Source organism: Salvelinus alpinus, chromosome 19 (genome assembly GCF_045679555.1).
Source record: "Salvelinus alpinus chromosome 19, SLU_Salpinus.1, whole genome shotgun sequence".
Lineage (NCBI taxonomy): Eukaryota > Metazoa > Chordata > Actinopteri > Salmoniformes > Salmonidae > Salvelinus > Salvelinus alpinus.
The window spans coordinates 24,892,541-24,915,192 of record NC_092104.1 but is presented as its reverse complement, the minus strand read 5'-3'; the positions used below and the strand labels follow the sequence as shown (position 1 = coordinate 24,915,192).

The 22,652-nt window shown below is 45.1% G+C and overlaps 1 protein-coding gene across 4 annotated transcripts in view; it reads left to right on the top strand.

Annotated features, from left to right (window-relative positions):
* The first annotated feature begins 4,972 nt into the window (after window positions 1-4,972).
* LOC139545194 (semaphorin-4C-like) overlaps window positions 4,973-22,652 on the top strand; it is a 110,362-nt gene continuing 92,682 nt past the window's right edge. For 2 of the 4 annotated variants that reach the window (XM_071352694.1, XM_071352692.1), the window contains exon 1: window positions 4,978-5,604. The gene's annotated coding sequence lies outside the window, so the exon portion shown is untranslated. Of the gene's footprint in view, window positions 5,605-22,652 lie in introns of all 4 variants that reach the window. The other 2 variants (XM_071352695.1, XM_071352693.1) reach the window with 2 other exon arrangements.

Genomic DNA, 22,652 nt, shown 5'->3' with positions numbered 1-22,652 from the left:
TAAAAAACGTGTGTGTCAAATCAAATCTTCCTGTAATGAATATGCCTACTCAAATGAAATCATGTACTGCTGGGCTGTAAATTCCTTTCCTGGCTCATCCAAAAACGAGAGGTGCAACTCATCATATCGAACATATTTTAACTTTCATCTTAATGTAAATGATTTTCTGCAGTAGATGGCATAGCAGTGAAATATTGGAGCCATTTTTCTAAATGAAATCTTGTCATTTCTCTGCTTCTCTCCTGAAATGTTTACTTGTGAAATTGCTATATAATGAAATGTGACAGGTCAGCATTTGAGGAAAATGGTGGCTGTCAAAAAGCTATAGTTGCAAAAAGGCCTATGAAGTGGTTATGACGGATCCCTTATTCAGTGTTCAGAATCAAAACGTCAATACTGTATGTTACTTTCTTACCTCATACCTCAGTAATTCATATTTGTCTTGAGTAAATAATCAGCCTTATTAGCTATTTAATACTAATCATGATTTAGTAGCCTAAGCATCAGTAATAATACCATACAGTTACAGCAGCTTGTGTGCTACAGCTTGGTTGTAGACTATAATTACCTGGTAGAGTATAGAAACAAAGACATAATAGTGGAAATGTATATTATGTAAGCTCTGTCATGTTTTAGCTGTGGCCTCAGGTGTGCATTTCAATCATTGATATGAACCGGCCTAACATGCTAAGAAATAGGGTACTACAGTATGTTAAATCCAGCAGAATAAGTACTTTATGTCTTTAAACACCATAAACCTCACCCTTTATAAAACTTACCTCATATAAACTGTAGCCTCTATAAACTGGGGCCTAGCTCATTGTAATGGGAATTTAAAGTGGAGCAAAAACCAGGTAGAATGAGGTTATGTCTCAAATGGCACCCTATTCCATATTTAGTGCACTACTTTGACCAGGGCTCTCGTCAAAAGTAGTACACTACATAGGGAATAGTGTGCCATTTGAGATGCAACCTGAGTGATTGCAGACACTACAGCGGAGGCTCCTGGGAGTTGAACTCTGACCTTTGTCATAATGAGGCTGTACCACACTTCTCACTCAGCCCTGGCCTTCTTTCTACAGCTGTCTGTGTCACCATGTGCTCAATACTGTTCTAATACTGTTTCTACTACCGCTCATGACTCATTTAAACTGGGTAAGACAGACTTGCTCCACTCTGGGACCGAAATAAGAAGAATTGAACAAAACAATGATTTAGCATTTCAAGTGTGTTGCTATCTCGCTTATAATACGCCTGGGGATATTTTCTCCCCTTGAAGCTGGAGCGCCACAGGGTTTAACTCCCATCAATACAACAGTCCAAATCTCTCTCTTGTTGCCAGGAAGATTGACCTGATTTGTGAATCACCCTTTGGTAATCCCTGCTATGTTTACGATGTGAATCCAAATCTCTACACTACCTTCACAGAGTTGGCCTCACGCGAATCATCCGTCAATCTCTTCACAAGGGATTTATTTAGCCACAGTTCTAGAGGTTTGAGTCTGTATGTGATTTGATTGACCTGCCTGGCACTATGTCTTTTTACAGTGTTGTTTTCACACACTGGATCTCATAGATTTAGCTCCTATCAGCTGGCATGATATATGTTTCCCTTTGAGACCAATTCATCACCACATGACTGATGAAAGCCCTTTCTCTCTCTGTCGCTCTGTCTCTTTTTTCAGCTGATAACATAACCCTGCTAGTTTATAGATTCACATCCATTACATTTCATTTAAAGCATGAACATGCCAAGGCAGTAAGGTCGATGGTGGCTTATCAAACCAGTTATTACAAAAAATACCCGTTAAATCTATATGATCTATTTAAGCTTCTGATTAAATAAAAAATACAAATACAAATCTGCATATTTTATCCCTTTTAATTAACTTTGGGCTAAAAAACACTCTCTGACTGTAGCCTATTGAATTGTTTGGAATTTAATTGTTATTGTCTTTCCTAACTGCTCTATCATCGCTCTAACTACATATTGGGTGTTTTACAAGCTGACTGTTGGATTTTGACTAACTTTCTTGCCATCTCTGTCAGCAGCTCTAATTTATGCTTTAAGAGTTGTTTCAAACTGCAAAGGCCTCTACATTAAATCTGACAGTAAAAAACGATGCCAACTAAACTAAAACTAATTTAGCTCCCCCTCCGCCTTCCCACTTCTCACAGGTGTTTGATTTAAGCAAAAACACTCCATGGATTGGAGGTGTGAATTGGTATGCTAAAGTGGAATGTCCCTTGTTTTTCTCAATGCTACTTAGTGTTTATGTAACCACCTGCTTACCGTTCCTATTGGTAGGCATCATACATCAACATTATACTGAACTATAACTGAAGTATCAAAATGTATCCCAGTACAACTGGGATTTCAGTTAAATGGGCCCTCTACATTATTTAAATACATTTTATCTATGCCAGAATCGCTTGACGCTACGAAACCACACTGTCTAGAGATTTCTGTCAAACATATGAACTGACTGAGATGTTTGTCATTTCAATTTGATATTTCTGTAACTGGTATAGGCCAATTTCCAAACATGAGCCAACTATTTACTATGAGTCTGTCAGAAAAACAGCACAGGACATAATGCAGTACAATACCTAGCCCACTGTTATAACATAAGCTACTGTACATACAGTGTTAATGCAAACTATTTCTTCGCAGTCTATAGTAAACATTTCAAAAATCGAATCAAAAATCAAATAAAACTTTATTTGTCACATGCACCGAATACAACAGGTACCTTACCATGAAATGCTTACTTACAAGCCCGTAAGACAACAATGCAGTAAAGAAAAATAAGAGTGAAGAAAAATATTTACTAAATAAACTAAAGTAAAAAATAAAAGAGCAACAATAAAATAACCATACACACCGAGTCAATGTGTGGAGGTACCGGTTAGTCGAGGTAATTGAGGTAATATGTACATATAAGTAGGGGTAAAGTGGCTATGCATAGATAATAGATAATAAACAGCGAGTAGCAGCAGCGTAAAAAGGGGGGGGGGGGGGGTCAATGCAAATAGTCCGGGTAGCCATCTAATTAGCTGTTCAGCAGTTTTATGGCTTGGGCGTAGAAGCTTGCTGTGTGGTAGCAGAGAGAACAGTCTATGACTAGGGAGTCTTTGTCCTGAAGGGCAGGAAGCTTGGCCCCAGTGATGTACTGGGCCGTACGCACTACCCTCTGTAGCGCCCTGCGGTCGGAGGGCGAGCAGTTACCATACCAGGCGGTGATGCAACGGGTCAGGATGCTCTCGATGGTGCAGCTGTAGAACCTTTTCGAGGATCTGAGAACCCATGACAAATCTTTTCAGTCTCCTGAGGGGGAATAGGCATTGTCGTGCCCTCTTCACGACTCTATTGGTGTGTTTGGACCATGATAGTTTGTTGGTGATGTGGACACCAAGGAACTTGAAGCTCGCAACCTGCTCCACTACAGCCCCATCAATGAGAATGGGGAAGTGCTCGGCCATCCTTTTAGTCCACGATCATCTCCTTTGTCTTGATCACGTTGAGGGAGAGGTTGTTGGCCTGGCACCATACTTCCAGGTTTCTGACCTCCTCCCTATAGGAGGAAGTCGGTGATCAGGCCTACCACCGCTGTGTTGCCGAGCTGAGCCGCTGAGCTGTAGTCAATGAACGGCATTCTCACGAAGGTGTTCTATTTGTCCAGGTGGAAAAGGGCAGTGTTGAGTGCAGTAGAGAATGCGTCATCTGTGGATCTGTTGGGGCAGTATGCATATTGGAGTGGGTCTAGGGTTTCTGGGATGATGGTGTTGATGTGAGGTTACCTTGGTGTTCTTGGGCACAGGGACTATGGTGGTCTGCTTGAAACATGTTGGTATTACAGACTCGGACAGAGACAGGTTGAAAATGTCAGTGAAGACACTTGCCAGTTGGTCAGTGAATGCTCGGAGTACAGGTCCTGGTGATCCGTCTGGCCCTGCGGCCTTGTGAATGTTGACATGTTTAAAGGTCTTACTCACATCGGCTACGGCGATTGTGATCACACAGTCGTTCAGGCAGAAGATGTGGTATATTTAATGTAAAAATATAAGACCATGTTTATATGACCCCCTTTCAAAGTCTCTTATTAACCACAAACTTGCAAGTACAGTATACCCCTTTTATACATCAGTGAGTAATAGCAAATTGGGAGGGATGGGGGGTGTTGTTAAAACATGGGGCCAATTTGCATTTCAAATTAGGGAGGTGTTAAACAATGGAAGTGTTAATGATTTTACTGACAAAGACACAGAGAACCATTCACAAATGCAGGAATCATGACTAGGTCTACAGATGAGTTTTAATTTACCAAGTTGAATTATATATATTTTTTACCCCAATAGAATGTTCAGATATACAAAAATCATGTATAAAAAAAGCAGGCATGGTGAAATAGTGGGATTTGTGTCTGTATATGAAAGGTATATAAGAAAAACAACCAATCATATTGACATATTATTATTATGCTTGGCTCACTGTGACAACATAGTTTACAGTACATATAATGTAAAATGCATTTACACATTCCCATACGAAGAGACAAACAATATGTTTTTGTATGAATCTATTTGTATGAAATGTCATGGGAATGTGGGATTATCAAATCGAGCTTCTTTCCTGTACCTAATAATCGCCCCACCGAATCTGCCAATCGTAATCCCATGTTTGTATGTTTACTCTTTGAGATCTGTTGTTTTCTTCCCCTCCATCATGCAATATCGTCATACAATATTTAATCCTTGCTCGTCGTCATCAGACAGACATATAGACCTCTATTGTGTTAACAACAAAGTCCACTTCCTACAACAAATCACAATAATGGTATAATATTCATAGACTATGCATATCTTCTTCTAATGTCATAGCGTGAAGTTACCATTACTCATCAAAAGGGCTATTCTTCTGTAACGTGACTTTTTGGACTATCGGGTAGCGGAGTCTGGGCAATGCACCGGGGGTGTGTATGGATGGGGACCTGTTTATGCCTTTATATCATCCCTGGTCGGTCCCTACAGTGATACGTACTGCAGAAGTATGGCACACTGCAGTGTAACGGCAGACTACTCCACTGGTATTCCACTGGAATATCTGCTTGCCAACGCCACGACCAACCCATATCCCTGTCTCTCTGCTGACTATTTTACATCTGTAGAAACTTCTACATATCGAGAGTTGTGCAGTTCTGCGTCGGAGAGACGTCGAGAGAGCACCAAGGCCAGGTTTTATATGCTTTGGAAGTGAATCTTATTTGCGAATTATTTCCTCCTTGGTTTCGTATTACAGAGGGAGTGAGTGGAGCATCGCGAGTATCGCTATGTAAACTAACTGCATCATGACATGTTTTACCGATGTTTCGCAAAAAATCTAAAGGAAAAACGCGAACGAATAGCCTTCACCTAACATTTGTTAGTATGTGGAATAATTGTTAACTAACTGAATCGTCCAAAAACAAAGCCGAGATAGCGGAAAGGAAAAGGATACGGTATCTGTCGTTAGTTTACGCGGAGGGAACTGACAGGGAGAGTAGGCTATTGTATTATTATCACCACAGCTGCTGAACAGAGGAGCATAAGTGGACGAATACTACGGTAAGTTTGTTGCAATCATTGCAACATTATTACAATCATATGAGCGTTATCCTGTAGGTTGGATACATTGTGAGACTGCCTAATATTGGCTCTTTAAAGTAACCGAATAGGGGGAAGGAAATTAGAAAAACATCTGATCCTGTCTTTGGCTTAGTCGGCAGGGCTCCAACTGTTGCCCCAAGCTTTAGTCTTTTACCGGGTTATACGCACACTGGACAATATTTTAAACCAATTTAATTGCGTATTGATGAAACTTTATCTCTGTTTAGTCCACTGTAAACATAGTGCACTGCGGTTGGGAAGCAGTTGGAAGCGAATAAAATGTTTGTTGTTCCAAAACCACATTTAAATCCTGATTTAGACCATGTATATTCGACGCAGTTAGAGATCATCTGGAGAGACGTTTTCCCCATTTTCTCTACATATTCACTCGACTTGTATATTTGATGTGTGTCGCGTTTGTAGTGAGGTATATCATTGGTCCTCTTGGAACAAAACAGAGTCTGTATGCTATTCAAATTCGGGCATAGAGGACCTGAACTGTTATAGCCATTTGAATAAATTGGATTGCAAAACAGCCACTGCAATTAGCTTGGATTCGAAATAACCATCACGTGTCTTAACATGCATATGTTGTTGTCACCTTATGGCTCCTTTGGAGAGGACTTTATTTGAACGGTTATTACAGGGATCATCGACTAGATTCGGCCACGGGACGATTTGTTCTTGGACGGATGGTCAGGGGGCCAGAACATAATTACAAATCATTTGTAGACTGCAAATTCAGCGCAAAAAGACCATAATATATCATATTTGACTAAAACATAATAATTTCAAACCTTGCTTACATTTGTGTTATCGCATATATCTCTCTATTATGAGTGGGAATATTTTGGAACAGATTTTTAAAAATGTAATCACTTGGAACTGGTGTTTTTACAGTCTTTTGTGTTCAACTATAAAATCAAATCACCAGTGGGCCAAATTCCTCCATTGGGCCACCAGTTGGGGAACCCTGCATTATCACAATTATCCAGTTCACAGTGACTTAACACATTACTTCGGCCTCTTGTTTTGTATTGCTTTCTTTTTAACGATAATGAAGTAAGTGTTAGCTTCAGCTGGCTGATTACAGTAATTAGGCTACAGCATGGCCAGACCAGTGTGAGCAGAACAGTTGAACTGACTAGCTGGACAACAAGGTTTGTGCATGGGGATATGTGGTGACTGTATTCCTAACGACTGGTGCAGGTTCAGTTTTGTTCATTATATTTAAGAATATGACTGGGGAAGGGAAAGCTGAAGTTCCTGAAAATGAAGACAACCAGAGTTAAATGGGGAAACCTAGTGAGGTATAGGGAATGTTAAGGATATTATCATGTAATTATACCAGTCTCTGTCTGTGTGCGTACATGCGCCACCCCCACACCGAAATATATTGCAACATGGAAATTACAATGCCCATCTTGTTAGTGATGTTGACATTTCCAGGGTGTGTGTGTATGATCATCAAGATTATTGGTCACATTCACATGGTTAGCAGATGTTATTGCGAGTGTAGCAAAATACTTGTGTGTATGCCTATTTACAACACTTCTCCAGAGCCTGTGTGTGTCCATTTGGCAGGCAGGGGAAACGGTGGTGGAGGCAGGCACACTCAGCTCCCTCCCTCACCCCAAATGTTAAAGTGTCTATTGAGAGTCCGATTTGGCTCCTGCCGGGTTGATCTCTTCATTGTTACCACACAATGGGCTCCACATCCTGCTGCCTGCCCCTCCTCCTAGGCCCAGAACCCCCACTCCTCAGCCCCCTCTCAGCCTCGCAGGCAGCCTCAGGGTTGGCCTATAAAGAGCTTTTAATACTGTGATACCGTCATTCTTTAAGTTAAGCAGCAAGAGATGGATTTGTAATGGCTTGGCCCTCTTTATCTAAATTTTTCACAGCTAGCATGTGTTTGGTTAAGCTGAAGCTGGAGTTAGCTGAGACGTGGGTGCAGAGTGGTGGTTGCATCATGCCTGGGAGGCTGGGACATACTGCAGTCTACATGGAGCACCAACAGATGTCCTGTGTCTGGCTGCTACAGCGTATTCAGTCATCCCTGTGCCACTTGTGACATTTAAATGCAACCGATACTGTAGTGAAGGACCACACGTGGCAAGCAGCCATGCAAACACGTGAATGCATGTGAATTACATGGTTAAATACATCTCTTTACTCTCCCCTGATGGTGCTAGAGGTGACATAACACCTCCATATATATGCATGACTGGTTTCAGCATGTTTTGTTCACAGTTCGCAGGCACTGATCTGTTTGATTGAGATTTACTGCACAGCTCAGTGAGCAACAGTTTGATTTTACCTCTGTGCTGCCACAGCAATCTGGGGACGAGATTAAAAAAGAGCCCCTCTCTTCACAAACTGTTTCATTGCTTTCCTTTGGAAGGATTGGACCCTTCTCCATCTTTTACTTTTCATTCCGCTCCTATCCCTCTCTCTCTGTCAGGTCTCCTTTTCCCCTAATATTGGCCCTGTCTCTCTCCTCCACCATCCTTCCCTCCACTCTGTCCATCCTCTGATCCTGTCTCCATCCTCCCATCCTCTCTCCATCCTCCCATCCTCTCTCCATCCTCCCAACCTCTCCATCCTCCCATCCTCTCTCCATCCTCTCCATCCTCCCATTGTCTCTCCATCCTCCCATCCTCTCTCTATCCTCCCAACCTCTCTCCATCCTCCCATCCTCTCTCCATCCTCCTATCCTCTCTCCATCCTCCCATCCTCTCTCCATCCTCCCATCCTCTCGCCATCCTCCCATCCTCTCTCCATCCTCCCATCGTCTCTCCATCCTCCCATCATCTCTCCATCCTCCCATCGTCTCTCCATCCTCCCATCCTCTCTCTATTCTCCCATCCTCTCTTTATCCTCCCAACCTCTCTCCATCCTCCCATCCTCTCTCCATCCTCCCAGCCTCTCTCCATCCTTTCTCCATCCTCCCAGCCTCTCTCCATCCTCCCATCGTCTCTCCATCCTCCCATCGTCTCTCCATCCTCCCATCCTCTCTCTATCCTCCCAACCTCTCTCCATCCTCCCATCGTCTCTCCATCCTCCCATCATCTCTCCATCCTCCCATCGTCTCTCCATCCTCCCAACCTCTCTCCATCCTCCCATCCTCTCTCCATCCTCTCCATCCTCCCATCCTCTCTCCATCCTCCCACCCTCTCTCCATACTCTCTCCATCCTCCCAGCCTCTCTCCATCCTCCCATCCTCTCTCCATCCTCTCTCCATCCTCCCATCCTCTCTCCATCCTCTCTCCATCCTCCCATCCTCCCTATGCTCTCTTTATCCTGGTGTGTAATGAGTGGGATGGTCTTTATTGTATATATTGGCCCTAATATTGGCCCTGTCTCTCCCTAATATATAATATTGGCCCTGTCTCTCTCCTCCACCATCCTTCCCTCCACTCTGTCCATCCTCTGATCCTGTCTCCATCCTCCCATCCTCTCTCCATCCTCCCATCCTCTCTCCATCCTCCCAACCTCTCCATCCTCCCATCCTCTCTCCATCCTCTCCATCCTCCCATTGTCTCTCCATCCTCCCATCCTCTCTCTATCCTCCCAACCTCTCTCCATCCTCCCATCCTCTCTCCATCCTCCTATCCTCTCTCCATCCTCCCATCCTCTCTCCATCCTCCCATCCTCTCTCCATCCTCCCATCCTCTCTCCATCCTCCCATCGTCTCTCCATCCTCCCATCATCTCTCCATCCTCCCATCGTCTCTCCATCCTCCCATCCTCTCTCTATTCTCCCATCCTCTCTTTATCCTCCCAACCTCTCTCCATCCTCCCATCCTCTCTCCATCCTCCCAGCCTCTCTCCATCCTTTCTCCATCCTCCCAGCCTCTCTCCATCCTCCCATCGTCTCTCCATCCTCCCATCGTCTCTCCATCCTCCCATCCTCTCTCTATCCTCCCAACCTCTCTCCATCCTCCCATCGTCTCTCCATCCTCCCATCATCTCTCCATCCTCCCATCGTCTCTCCATCCTCCCAACCTCTCTCCATCCTCCCATCCTCTCTCCATCCTCTCCATCCTCCCATCCTCTCTCCATCCTCCCATCCTCTCTCCATACTCTCTCCATCCTCCCAGCCTCTCTCCATCCTCCCATCCTCTCTCCATCCTCCCATCCTCTCTCCATCCTCCCATCCTCTCTCCATCCTCTCTCCATCCTCCCATCCTCTCTCCATCCTCTCTCCATCCTCCCATCCTCCCTATGCTCTCTTTATCCTGGTGTGTAATGAGTGGGATGGTCTTGTATCAGCTCTGTAGCAGGTCAGAGAGGACAATAGTGCAGTCAATGCCAGTGGCTGGAGCTGTTATGGTGCGAGGCAGGCCAGCTGAGAGGTCTGTGGAACAGGAGCAGATGGGTCATCTGGATGTGTGTGTTTGGCCTTAAGAGAAGCGGAAGGGGTTTGGGCTGGGGCTGGACAGAGCATTATGTGTAGAGAAGCAGGGTGCGGGGGGGGGGGGGGGTCATATTTTAAGAGCACCATGGCGAGGGCTAGGGGTTGGGGGCTGATATAGGCCTGTGTTTTGATGGTGCTCCCAGAGGCCTGTGTGCTGGAGGGAGGCTGCTCTGTGTGCACAGCTGTGGGCCAGAGAAAGAAACACTCATCGACAGACTGCGAAGTGTGGCTGTGTTCTCTCTGCAGCACACGCACATGCACACTGTCTTGTATAACTAACCTTGTGGGGGGACACATTTCAGTCCCATTCAAAATCCTATACCTAACCATAGTTCATAACCCTAGTTCTTTAACCTAAACCTAACCCTAGTTCCTATCCCTAAAACTAACCCTGAACCTAATTCTAACACTAATTTGAACCTTAACCCCTAAACCCCCTAGATAGCATTTGACCTTGTTGGGACTAACAAAATGTCCCCAGTTGGTCAAATTTTTCTTTGTTTACTATCCTTCAGATATCCCCACAAGTATAGTTAAACACACGCACGCACGCAAGCGCACGCACGCAAGCGCGCACACGCACACACACACACAAACTACAGGCCATTACACAGTAGGCCTCAGGGCTGGTTAGGATAGGAGCGGTCCTGTGAATAAATCACGCTGGTGGTTTCTGGCACCGGTTCTGATTCTACCCTCCTAGCTCTACAAAAGATGAGAAGCTTTGGTCTGTCTTCTTGGTCAAAATACCCAGAGGACGTACATTGTAGTTGGAGTTTTTGAGCTTTAGAGAAACCCTCCCACTCTCTACGCAGTTCATAACAAGTCCAGTATTCTGACTGAGGCATTACATTATTTATGGGAGAGAGAGCAGAGGTGGAGAGAGCAATGACCTGCTTCTTTGTTACTAGCTGACCAATACTGACCATCTGCTGTTTCACTGTCCTCCCTTTAAGGCTCCCAAACTGTGTTGGTTGGGGGGGCGTGGGTTGGGTCATGTGCATGTGCAGGTGTTTGTGTTATTTTATGAGTATTTGTGTGTGAGCCTTGCCTGGCATAATGCTATTGGTTTATCGTAGTTTGTGTGTTAAACCTTCTCATAACAGCTTCTTAAAACAACCTTAAATGGGGTCACCTTTTATTTCTTGCATTTGTTTCATCTCAGCATTTGCTTGGTGTGCTCCCCTGAAGCAGCTGGAAGCTAGGTTGTATTAGAGACAGTTGGGCAATGATTTCCTTTGTGCCAAAGGCTTGCCAACAAGCTCCGGCTGTATTAGGCCTACGTACTGTGTGACTGCGTCCCAAATGGCACCCTATTACCTATAATGTGCACTACTCCTATGTAGGGAATAGGGTGCCATTTGGAACGCACACATAGTAATTATTCACTGGAATGTTGTTCAGCGAGGAGATTCTTCTGTGGTAGATGGTGGAAGTTGGAACTCCTGCTGTTGCTGTTCACCTTGAACAGATGTTTTCAGCAGCCTGTCTTTCTAAAGTGCATTGTGTTTACTGAGCACCAATATAATGGTTATCTTTTGTACCCTAGTTTATGAGATTTGCCTGTGTGTGTGTGGTTGTTGTGTGTGTGTGTGTGTGTCGTTGTTGTGTCTGTGTGTGTGTGTGTGTGTGTGTGTGCGTACGTGCCTGCATGTCTGCGTGTAAACATGGTGGTGCTGGGGTAGGAGTGTGTGTGTATTGTGTCTAGCCTGACTGGGCCCTGCATTGTGTATGCAGACTGTGGTCCATGCCGATGAACAGCAGGAGACGAGCCCATTTTCCCAGTTCAGCATCGCAGTTGGTTTTTATTAGAGCCTTTTTGGGCATTGTTCTGTTCCGATATAGTTGCCTTGCCTTCCCGTGTGACTGCGCTACCAAGCCGTTAGCAGCAGGAAGTGCCAGGAGCACGCCTATTACACACTCACTAAAACACACACACACACACACACACACACACACACACACACACACACACACACACACACACACACACACACACACACACACACACACACACACACACACACACACACACACACACACACACACACACACACAAACTGTTGTTGGAGAAAAATAACAATAAAAAGTAGCCCTGCAGCTGGTATGGAGCAGGAGCTTAGCCAGGAAGGAGTGAGGCTGAACTGAGTTGAGTTGTAGGCCTTTTCTCCAGGGGAGAGCTGGAGCAAAGAGGAGGAGGAGAGTGGGCGGAAGCACAGGGCCACAGCTTATCACTGGGTCCCACCCTTTAGAGACCCAGCCAAGTTCCCGCCAAACCCCAGCTGAGCTTCAGCCACTATGGCTGGACTGAGACAGCTTTTCTCTCAGGGTGTGGTGAGTTGGCGAGTGGTGTTAGCCTAGCCTAGCGCCTCCTGTTGGCAGCCCAATGCCAGTCCAGTCCAATGTCAATGCTCCCTTTCCCAGCTGCGTAACCTGCAGGCAGGGCCAATGCCAGACCTAGGTCCAATAATGGGGCTGTTGTTAGGGGTGTTGGGGCCAGGCCCGTCGCTGTGGCGATGGGGGCCCCACAGGGGTGTGTGTATGTGTTTGTGTGTATATGTGTTTACCCCCTTGTCCTCCCAGCCTGTAGCAGCCTGACCTCAGACCATGGGCTGGCTGCACCCTGCAGACCCCATGCTGATCTTTTCCAGCCGCTGCACCCTATCTGGCTCACTGAGCTGGAGGGAGGGAGTGGGAGGGGGGTGAAAGACAAAAGGAAAGAGGGTGAGGGAATTGAGGGAGTGAGAGATGGTGAGGAGGGAGAACAATATTGATAGGGAGAAAGAGAGGGAGAGACAGGAAGGGAGAAAGTGAGGGAGAGAGGGGGAGGATGAACTCAAAGACCCCAATATATATATAGTAGGAAGAGAGACGGAGTGAGAAATGAAGAGGAGTTGAGGGAGATGGAAGAGAGAAACAGGTGACACAGACCTGGGGAAAGTGAGAGGAGGTCAGACAGAAAGAAATGGAGTGAGGGAGGGCAGACAGAAAGAAAGAAATGGAGTGAGGGAGGGCAGACAGAAAGAAAGAAATGGAGTGAGGGAGGGCAGACAGAAAGAAATGGAGTGAGGGAGGGCGGAGAATGGCCTTGCACATAGGTTCTGAGAGAGTTAGATAAGGCTGGACCAGCAGTCAACAATTCCACCATTAATCTCCGACCTAGCTCTCTCCCTCTGCTTTCCTCTCTTTTCTCTCTCCTTTTCTCTTTCTCCCACAATCCCTGTATTTGTAATAGACCCTTTCCTGTGCCGCCTTCTTTTTCTCCCTCACTCCCTCCCTCCCTCCCTCCCTCAGCACAAAGACACACTGACTCGTGGCATATGGAACAGTATATCTGGGAGATTATTTTTTGTGCCTATTAAGCAGTCTCTTTTTTTCCTGAAAAAGGAGAGAGAAAGGCAAACTGTGTTATTATGATGATATTTTACCAGCACTGAGCCCAGGTCAGGCCCATAGTGGCAGGAGACCTAGACCGTTGGTAGCCGGGAGGAGTGAGTTAGTTATTTTGTGCTCGCCCCCTCCCGCTAAGCTCTCAAACCTGCTGCTTCTACACATCAACAAAATCAATAAAGCGTCTCTTTAAAAGCGGCCTGAGAAATAATGGATGAGAGACCGAAATGCAGATGGATACCTCTGTTCTACCTCTTTATCTCCTCTCTCTTCCTCCTCTACCTCTCTCTCTCTCTCTCTCTCTCTCTCTCTCTCTCTCTCTCTCTCTGTCTGGGAAGCATTTATGGGGGCCAACCTGTAAAGTTAACACATTCAGTTTGTCCCCTATTAAAATTCTCAGTGTTCCAGCCTCTGCTGTGCTGAGGTCTATCTACTGATGAACCGTGATTTGTGTGCCAGGATTCAAATCCTTACATTTGTCATTCGCTCCCTGTGGGAGAGGGCTATCTTTTTAATTAATTTATGCTGAATGACATTCGCTGTGTGTTTCCGTCTGTGTGTGGCGCTCACATTATTTGGGGGGTGTGTGGCAGTCGGCAACCCAGCAGGGTCTCATGGGTGCGGCCGGTGTGTGAGTGTTGTCTATGTGTGTGTGACCTACTGTGCTGTACTACGTTGTACTATGCTGTGTAGACGTTTCCTTTGTTCTGCTGGGTGTGTTGCTGGTCGTCGGCTGCTCCACCCGGGGTTAACATTACCATTGTCTGCTACGCAATGTAGCGAGCCACCCTGCAGAGAGAGAGAGAGCTATATTGAGTCGTGTTTCTCTGTGCTGTATGACAGGTGCTCATAGTGTTTCTCTGTGCTGTATGACAGTGCTCATAGTGTTTCTCTGTGCTGTATGACAGGTGCTCATAGTGTTTCTCTGTGCTGTATGACAGTGCTCATAGTGTTTCTCTGTGCTGTATGACAGGTGCTCATAGTGTTTCTCTGTGCTGTATGACAGTGCTCATAGTGTTTCTCTGTGCTGTATGACAGGTGCTCATAGTGTTTCTCTGTGCTGTATGACAGTGCTCATAGTGTTTCTCTGTGCTGTATGACAGGTGCTCATAGTGTTTCTCTGTGCTGTATGACAGGTGCTCATAGTGTTTCTCTGTGCTGTATGACAGTGCTCATAGTGTGTCTCTGTGCTGTATGACAGGTGCTCATAGTGTTTCTCTGTGCTGTATGACAGTGCTCATAGTGTTCCTCTGTGCTGTATGACAGTGCTCATAGTGTTTCTCTGTGCTGTATGACAGTGCTCATAGTGTTTCTCTGTGCTGTATGACAGTGCTCATAGTGTTCCTCTGTGCTGTATGACAGGTGCTCATAGTGTTTCTCTGTGCTGTATGACAGTGCTCATAGTGTTTCTCTGTGCTGTATGACAGTGCTCATAGTGTTTCTCTGTGCTGTATGACAGTGCTCATAGTGTTTCTCTGTACTGTATGACAGGTGCTCATAGTGTTTCTCTGTGCTGTATGACAGTGCTCATAGTGTTTCTCTGTGCTGTATGACAGTGCTCATAGTGTTTCTCTGTGCTGTATGACAGTGCTCATAGTGTTTCTCTGTGCTGTATGACAGTGCTCATAGTGTTTCTCTGTGCTGTATGACAGTGCTCATAGTGTTTCTCTGTGCTGTATGACAGTGCTCATAGTGTTTCTCTGTGCTGTATGACAGGTGCTCATAGTATTTCTCTGTGCTGTATGACAGTGCTCATAGTGTTTCTCTGTGCTGTATGACAGTGCTCATAGTGTTTCTCTGTGCTGTATGACAGGTGCTCATAGTGTTTCTCTGTGCTGTATGACAGGTGCTCATAGTGTTTCTCTGTGCTGTATGACAGGTGCTCATAGTGTTTCTCTGTGCTGTATGACAGGTGCTCATAGTGTTTCTCTGTGCTGTATGACAGGTGCTCATAGTGTTTCTCTGTGCTGTATGACAGGTGCTCATAGTGTTTCTCTGTGCTGTATGACAGTGCACATAGTGTTTCTCTGTGCTGTATGACAGTGCTCATAGTGTTTCTCTGTGCTGTATGACAGGTGCTCATAGTGTTTCTCTGTGCTGTATGACAGTGCTCATAGTGTTTCTCTGTGCTGTATGACAGGTGCTCATAGTGTTTCTCTGTGCTGTATGACAGTGCTCATAGTGTTTCTCTGTGCTGTATGACAGTGCTCATATTGTTTCTCTGTGCTGTATGACAGGTGCTCATAGTGTTTCTCTGTGCTGTACGACAGGTGCTCATAGTGTTTCTCTGTGCTGTATGACAGTGCTCATAGTGTTCCTCTGTGCTGTATGACAGGTGCTCATAGTGTTTCTCTGTGCTGTATGACAGGTGCTCATAGTGTTTCTCTGTGCTGTATGACAGTGCTCATAGTGTTTCTCTGTGCTGTATGACAGTGCTCATAGTGTTTCTCTGTGCTGTATGACAGTGCTCATAGTGTTTCTCTGTGCTGTATGACAGGTGCTCATAGTGTTTCTCTGTGCTGTATGACAGTGCTCATAGTGTTTCTCTGTGCTGTATGACAGTGCTCATAGTGTTTCTCTGTGCTGTATGACAGTGCTCATAGTGTTTCTCTGTGCTGTATGACAGGTGCTCATAGTGTGTCTCTGTACTGTATGACAGTGCTCATAGTGTTTCTCTGTGCTGTATGACAGTGCTCATAGTGTTTCTCTGTGTTGTATGACAGGTGCCCATAGTGTTTCTCTGTGCTGTATGACAGTGCTCATAGTGTTTCTCTGTGCTGTATGACAGTGCTCATAGTGTTTCTCTGTGCTGTATGACAGTGCTCATAGTGTTTCTCTGTGCTGTATGACAGTGCTCATAGTGTTTCTCTGTGCTGTATGACAGTGCTCATAGTGTTTCTCTGTGCTGTATGACAGGTGCTCATAGTGTTTCTCTGTGCTGTATGACAGGTGCTCATAGTGTTTCTCTGTGCTGTATGACAGTGCTCATAGCGTTTCTCTGTGCTGTATGACAGGTGCTCATAGTGTTTCTCTGTGCTGTATGACAGGTGCTCATAGTGTTTCTCCGTGCTGTATGACAGTGCTCATAGTGTTTCTCTGTGCTGTATGACAGTGCTCATAGTGTTTCTCTGTGCTGTATGACAGTGCTCATAGTGTTTCTCTGTGCTGTATGACAGTGCTCATAGTATTTCTCTGTGCTGTATGACAGTGCTCATAGTGTTTCTCTGTGCTGTATGACAGGTGCCCATAGTGTTTCTCTGTGCTGTATGACAGTGCTCATAGTGTTTCTCTGTGCTGTATGACAGTGCTCATAGTGTTTCTCTGTGCTGTATGACAGTGCTCATAGTGTTTCTCTGTGCTGTATGGCAGTGCTCATAGTGTTTCTCTGTGCTGTATGACAGTGCTCATAGTGTTTCTCTGTGCTGTATGACAGGTGCTCATAGTGTTTCTCTGTGCTGTATGACAGGTGCTCATAGTGTTTCTCTGTGCTGTATGACAGTGCTCATAGCGTTTCTCTGTGCTGTATGACAGGTGCTCATAGTGTTTCTCTGTGCTGTATGACAGGTGCTCCTAGTGTTTCTCTGTGCTGTATGACAGTGCTCATAGTGTTTCTCTGTGCTGTATGACAGGTGCTCATAGTGTTTCTCTGTGCTGTATGACAGTGCTCATAGTGTTTCTCTGTGCTGTATGACAGTGCTCATAGTGTTTCTCTGTGCTGTATGACAGTGCTCATAGTGTTTCTCTGTGCTGTATGACAGGTGCTCATAGTGTTTCTCTGTGCTGTATGACAGTGCTCATAGTGTTTCCCTGTGCTGTATGGCAGTGCTCATAGTGTTTCTCTGTGCTGTATGACAGGTGCTCATAGTGTTTCTCTGTGCTGTATGACAGTGCTCATAGTGTTTCTCTGTGCTGTATGACAGGTGCTCATAGTGTTTCTCTGTGCTGTATGACAGTGCTCATAGTGTTTCTCTGTGCTGTATGACAGTGCTCATAGTGTTCCTCTGTGCTGTATGACAGTGCTCATAGTGTTTCTCTGTGCTGTATGACAGGTGCTCATAGTGTTTCTCTGTGCTGTATGACAGTGCTCATAGTGTTTCTCTGTGCTGTATGACAGTGCTCATAGTGTTTCTCTGTGCTGTATGACAGGTGCTCATAGTGTTTCTCTGTGCTGTATGACAGGTGCTCATAGTGTTTCTCTGTGCTGTATGACAGGTGCTCATAGTGTTTCTCTGTGCTGTATGACAGTGCTCATAGTGTTTCTCTGTGCTGTATGACAGTGCTCATAGTGTTTCTCTGTGCTGTATGACAGGTGCTCATAGTGTTTCTCTGTGCTGTATGACAGGTGCTCATAGTGTTTCTCTGTGCTGTATGACAGGTGCTCATAGTGTTTCTCTGTGCTGTATGACAGTGCTCATAGTGTTTCTCTGTGCTGTATGACAGTGCTCATAGTGTTTCTCTGTGCTGTATGACAGTGCTCATAGTGTTTCTCTGTGCTGTATGACAGTGCTCATAGTGTTTCTCTGTGCTGTATGACAGGTGCTCATAGTATTTCTCTGTGCTGTATGACAGTGCTCATAGTGTTTCTCTGTACTGTATGACAGTGCTCATAGTGTTTCTCTGTGCTGTATGACAGGTGCTCATAGTGTTTCTCTGTGCTGTATGACAGGTGCTCATAGTGTTTCTCTGTGCTGTATGACATGTGCTCATAGTGTTTCTCTGTGCTGTATGACAGGTGCTCATAGTGTTTCTCTGTGCTGTATGACAGGTGCTCATAGTGTTTCTCTGTGCTGTATGACAGGTGCTCATAGTGTTTCTCTGTGCTGTATGACAGTGCACATAGTGTTTCTCTGTGCTGTATGACAGTGCTCATAGTGTTTCTCTGTGCTGTATGACAGGTGCTCATAGTGTTTCTCTGTGCTGTATGACAGTGCTCATAGTGTTTCTCTGTGCTGTATGACAGGTGCTCATAGTGTTTCTCTGTGCTGTATGACAGTGCTCATAGTGTTTCTCTGTGCTGTATGACAGTGCTCATATTGTTTCTCTGTGCTGTATGACAGGTGCTCATAGTGTTTCTCTGTGCTGTACGACAGGTGCTCATAGTGTTTCTCTGTGCTGTATGACAGTGCTCATAGTGTTTCTCTGTGCTGTATGACAGTGCTCATAGTGTTCCTCTGTGCTGTATGACAGGTGCTCATAGTGTTTCTCTGTGCTGTATGACAGGTGCTCATAGTGTTTCTCTGTGCTGTATGACAGTGCTCATAGTGTTTCTCTGTGCTGTATGACAGTGCTCATAGTGTTTCTCTGTGCTGTATGACAGTGCTCATAGTGTTTCTCTGTGCTGTATGACAGGTGCTCATAGTGTTTCTCTGTGCTGTATGACAGTGCTCATAGTGTTTCTCTGTGCTGTATGACAGTGCTCATAGTGTTTCTCTGTGCTGTATGACAGTGCTCATAGTGTTTCTCTGTGCTGTATGACAGGTGCTCATAGTGTGTCTCTGTACTGTATGACAGTGCTCATAGTGTTTCTCTGTGCTGTATGACAGTGCTCATAGTGTTTCTCTGTGTTGTATGACAGGTGCTCATAGTGTTTATCTGTGCTGTATGACAGTGCTCATAGTGTTTCTCTGTGCTGTATGACAGTGCTCATAGTGTTTCTCTGTGCTGTATGACAGTGCTCATAGTGTTTCTCTGTGCTGTATGACAGTGCTCATAGTATTTCTCTGTGCTGTATGACAGTGCTCATAGTGTTTCTCTGTGCTGTATGACAGGTGCCCATAGTGTTTCTCTGTGCTGTATGACAGTGCTCATAGTGTTTCTCTGTGCTGTATGACAGTGCTCATAGTGTTTCTCTGTGCTGTATGACAGTGCTCATAGTGTTTCTCTGTGCTGTATGACAGTGCTCATAGTGTTTCTCTGTGCTGTATGACAGTGCTCATAGTGTTTCTCTGTGCTGTATGACAGGTGCTCATAGTGTTTCTCTGTGCTGTATGACAGGTGCTCATAGTGTTTCTCTGTGCTGTATGACAGTGCTCATAGCGTTTCTCTGTGCTGTATGACAGGTGCTCATAGTGTTTCTCTGTGTTGTATGACAGGTGCTCATAGTGTTTCTCCGTGCTGTATGACAGTGCTCATAGTGTTTCTCTGTGCTGTATGACAGTGCTCATAGTGTTTCTCTGTGCTGTATGACAGTGCTCATAGTGTTTCTCTGTGCTGTATGACAGTGCTCATAGTATTTCTCTGTGCTGTATGACAGTGCTCATAGTGTTTCTCTGTGCTGTATGACAGGTGCCCATAGTGTTTCTCTGTGCTGTATGACAGTGCTCATAGTGTTTCTCTGTGCTGTATGACAGTGCTCATAGTGTTTCTCTGTGCTGTATGACAGTGCTCATAGTGTTTCTCTGTGCTGTATGGCAGTGCTCATAGTGTTTCTCTGTGCTGTATGACAGTGCTCATAGTGTTTCTCTGTGCTGTATGACAGGTGCTCATAGTGTTTCTCTGTGCTGTATGACAGGTGCTCATAGTGTTTCTCTGTGCTGTATGACAGTGCTCATAGCGTTTCTCTGTGCTGTATGACAGGTGCTCATAGTGTTTCTCTGTGCTGTATGACAGGTACTCCTAGTGTTTCTCTGTGCTGTATGACAGTGCTCATAGTGTTTCTCTGTGCTGTATGACAGGTGCTCATAGTGTTTCTCTGTGCTGTATGACAGTGCTCATAGTGTTTCTCTGTGCTGTATGACAGTGCTCATAGTGTTTCTCTGTGCTGTATGACAGTGCTCATAGTGTTTCTCTGTGCTGTATGACAGGTGCTCATTGTGTTTCTCTGTGCTGTATGACAGTGCTCATAGTGTTTCTCTGTGCTGTATGGCAGTGCTCATAGTGTTTCTCTGTGCTGTATGACAGGTGCTCATAGTGTTTCTCTGTGCTGTATGACAGTGCTCATAGTGTTTCTCTGTGCTGTATGACAGGTGCTCATAGTGTTTCTCTGTGCTGTATGACAGTGCTCATAGTGTTTCTCTGTGCTGTATGACAGTGCTCATAGTGTTCCTCTGTGCTGTATGACAGTGCTCATAGTGTTTCTCTGTGCTGTATGACAGGTGCTCATAGTGTTTCTCTGTGCTGTATGACAGTGCTCATAGTGTTTCTCTGTGCTGTATGACAGTGCTCATAGTGTTTCTCTGTGCTGTATGACAGGTGCTCATAGTGTTTCTCTGTGCTGTATGACAGGTGCTCATAGTGTTTCTCTGTGCTGTATGACAGGTGCTCATAGTGTTTCTCTGTGCTGTATGACAGTGCTCATAGTGTTTCTCTGTGCTGTATGACAGTGCTCATAGTGTTTCTCTGTGCTGTATGACAGGTGCTCATAGTGTTTCTCTGTGCTGTATGACAGGTGCTCATAGTGTTTCTCTGTGCTGTATGATAGGTGCTCATAGTGTTTCTCTGTGCTGTATGACAGTGCTCATAGTGTTTCTCTGTGCTGTATGACAGTGCTCATAGTGTTTCTCTGTGCTGTATGACAGTGCTCATAGTATTTCTCTGTGCTGTATGACAGTGCTCATAGTGTTTCTCTGTGCTGTATGACAGGTGCCCATAGTGTTTCTCTGTGCTGTATGACAGTGCTCATAGTGTTTCTCTGTGCTGTATGACAGTGCTCATAGTGTTTCTCTGTGCTGTATGACAGTGCTCATAGTGTTTCTCTGTGCTGTATGGCAGTGCTCATAGTGTTTCTCTGTGCTATATGACAGTGCTCATAGTGTTTCTCTGTGCTGTATGACAGGTGCTCATAGTGTTTCTCTGTGCTGTATGACAGGTGCTCATAGCGTTTCTCTGTGCTGTATGACAGTGCTCATAGCGTTTCTCTGTGCTGTATGACAGGTGCTCATAGTGTTTCTCTGTGCTGTATGACAGGTGCTCCTAGTGTTTCTCTGTGCTGTATGACAGTGCTCATAGTGTTTCTCTGTGCTGTATGACAGGTGCTCATAGTGTTTCTCTGTGCTGTATGACAGTGCTCATAGTGTTTCTCTGTGCTGTATGACAGTGCTCATAGTGTTTCTCTGTGCTGTATGACAGTGCTCATAGTGTTTCTCTGTGCTGTATGACAGGTGCTCATAGTGTTTCTCTGTGCTGTATGACAGTGCTCATAGTGTTTCTCTGTGCTGTATGACAGTGCTCAGAGTGTTCCTCTGTGCTGTATGACAGTGCTCATAGTGTTTCTCTGTGCTGTATGACAGGTGCTCATAGTGTTTCTCTGTGCTGTATGACAGTGCTCATAGTGTTTCTCTGTGCTGTATGACAGTGCTCATAGTGTTTCTCTGTGCTGTATGACAGGTGCTCATAGTGTTTCTCTGTGCTGTATGACAGGTGCTCATAGTGTTTCTCTGTGCTGTATGACAGGTGCTCATAGTGTTTCTCTGTGCTGTATGACAGTGCTCATAGTGTTTCTCTGTGCTGTATGACAGTGCTCATAGTGTTTCTCTGTGCTGTATGACAGGTGCTCATAGTGTTTCTCTGTGCTGTATGACAGTGCTCATAGTGTTTCTCTGTGCTGTATGACAGGTGCTCATAGTGTTTCTCTGTGCTGTATGACAGGTGCTCATAGTGTTTCTCTGTGCTGTATGACAGTGCTCATAGTGTTTCTCTGTGCTGTATGACAGGTGCTCATAGTGTTTCTCTGTGCTGTATGACAGGTGCTCATAGTGTTTCTCTGTGCTGTATGATAGTGCTCATAGTGTTTCTCTGTGCTGTATGACAGTGCTCATAGTGTTTCTCTGTGCTGTATGACAGGTGCTCATAGTGTTTCTCTGTGCTGTATGACAGGTACTCATAGTGTTTCTCTGTGCTGTATGACAGGTGCTCATAGTGTTTCTCTGTGCTGTATGACAGTGCTCATAGTGTTTCTCTGTGCTGTATGACAGTGCTCATAGTGTTTCTCTGTGCTGTATGACAGGTGCTCATAGTGTTTCTCTGTGCTGTATGACAGTGCTCATAGTGTTTCTCTGTGCTGTATGACAGGTGCTCATAGTGTTTCTCTGTGCTGTATGACAGTGCTCATAGTGTTTCTCTGTGCTGTATCACAGTGCTCATAGTGTTTCTCTGTGCTGTATGACAGTGCTCATAGTGTTTCTCTGTGCTGTATGACAGTGCTCATAGTATTTCTCTGTGCTGTATGACAGTGCTCATAGTGTTTCTCTGTGCTGTATGAC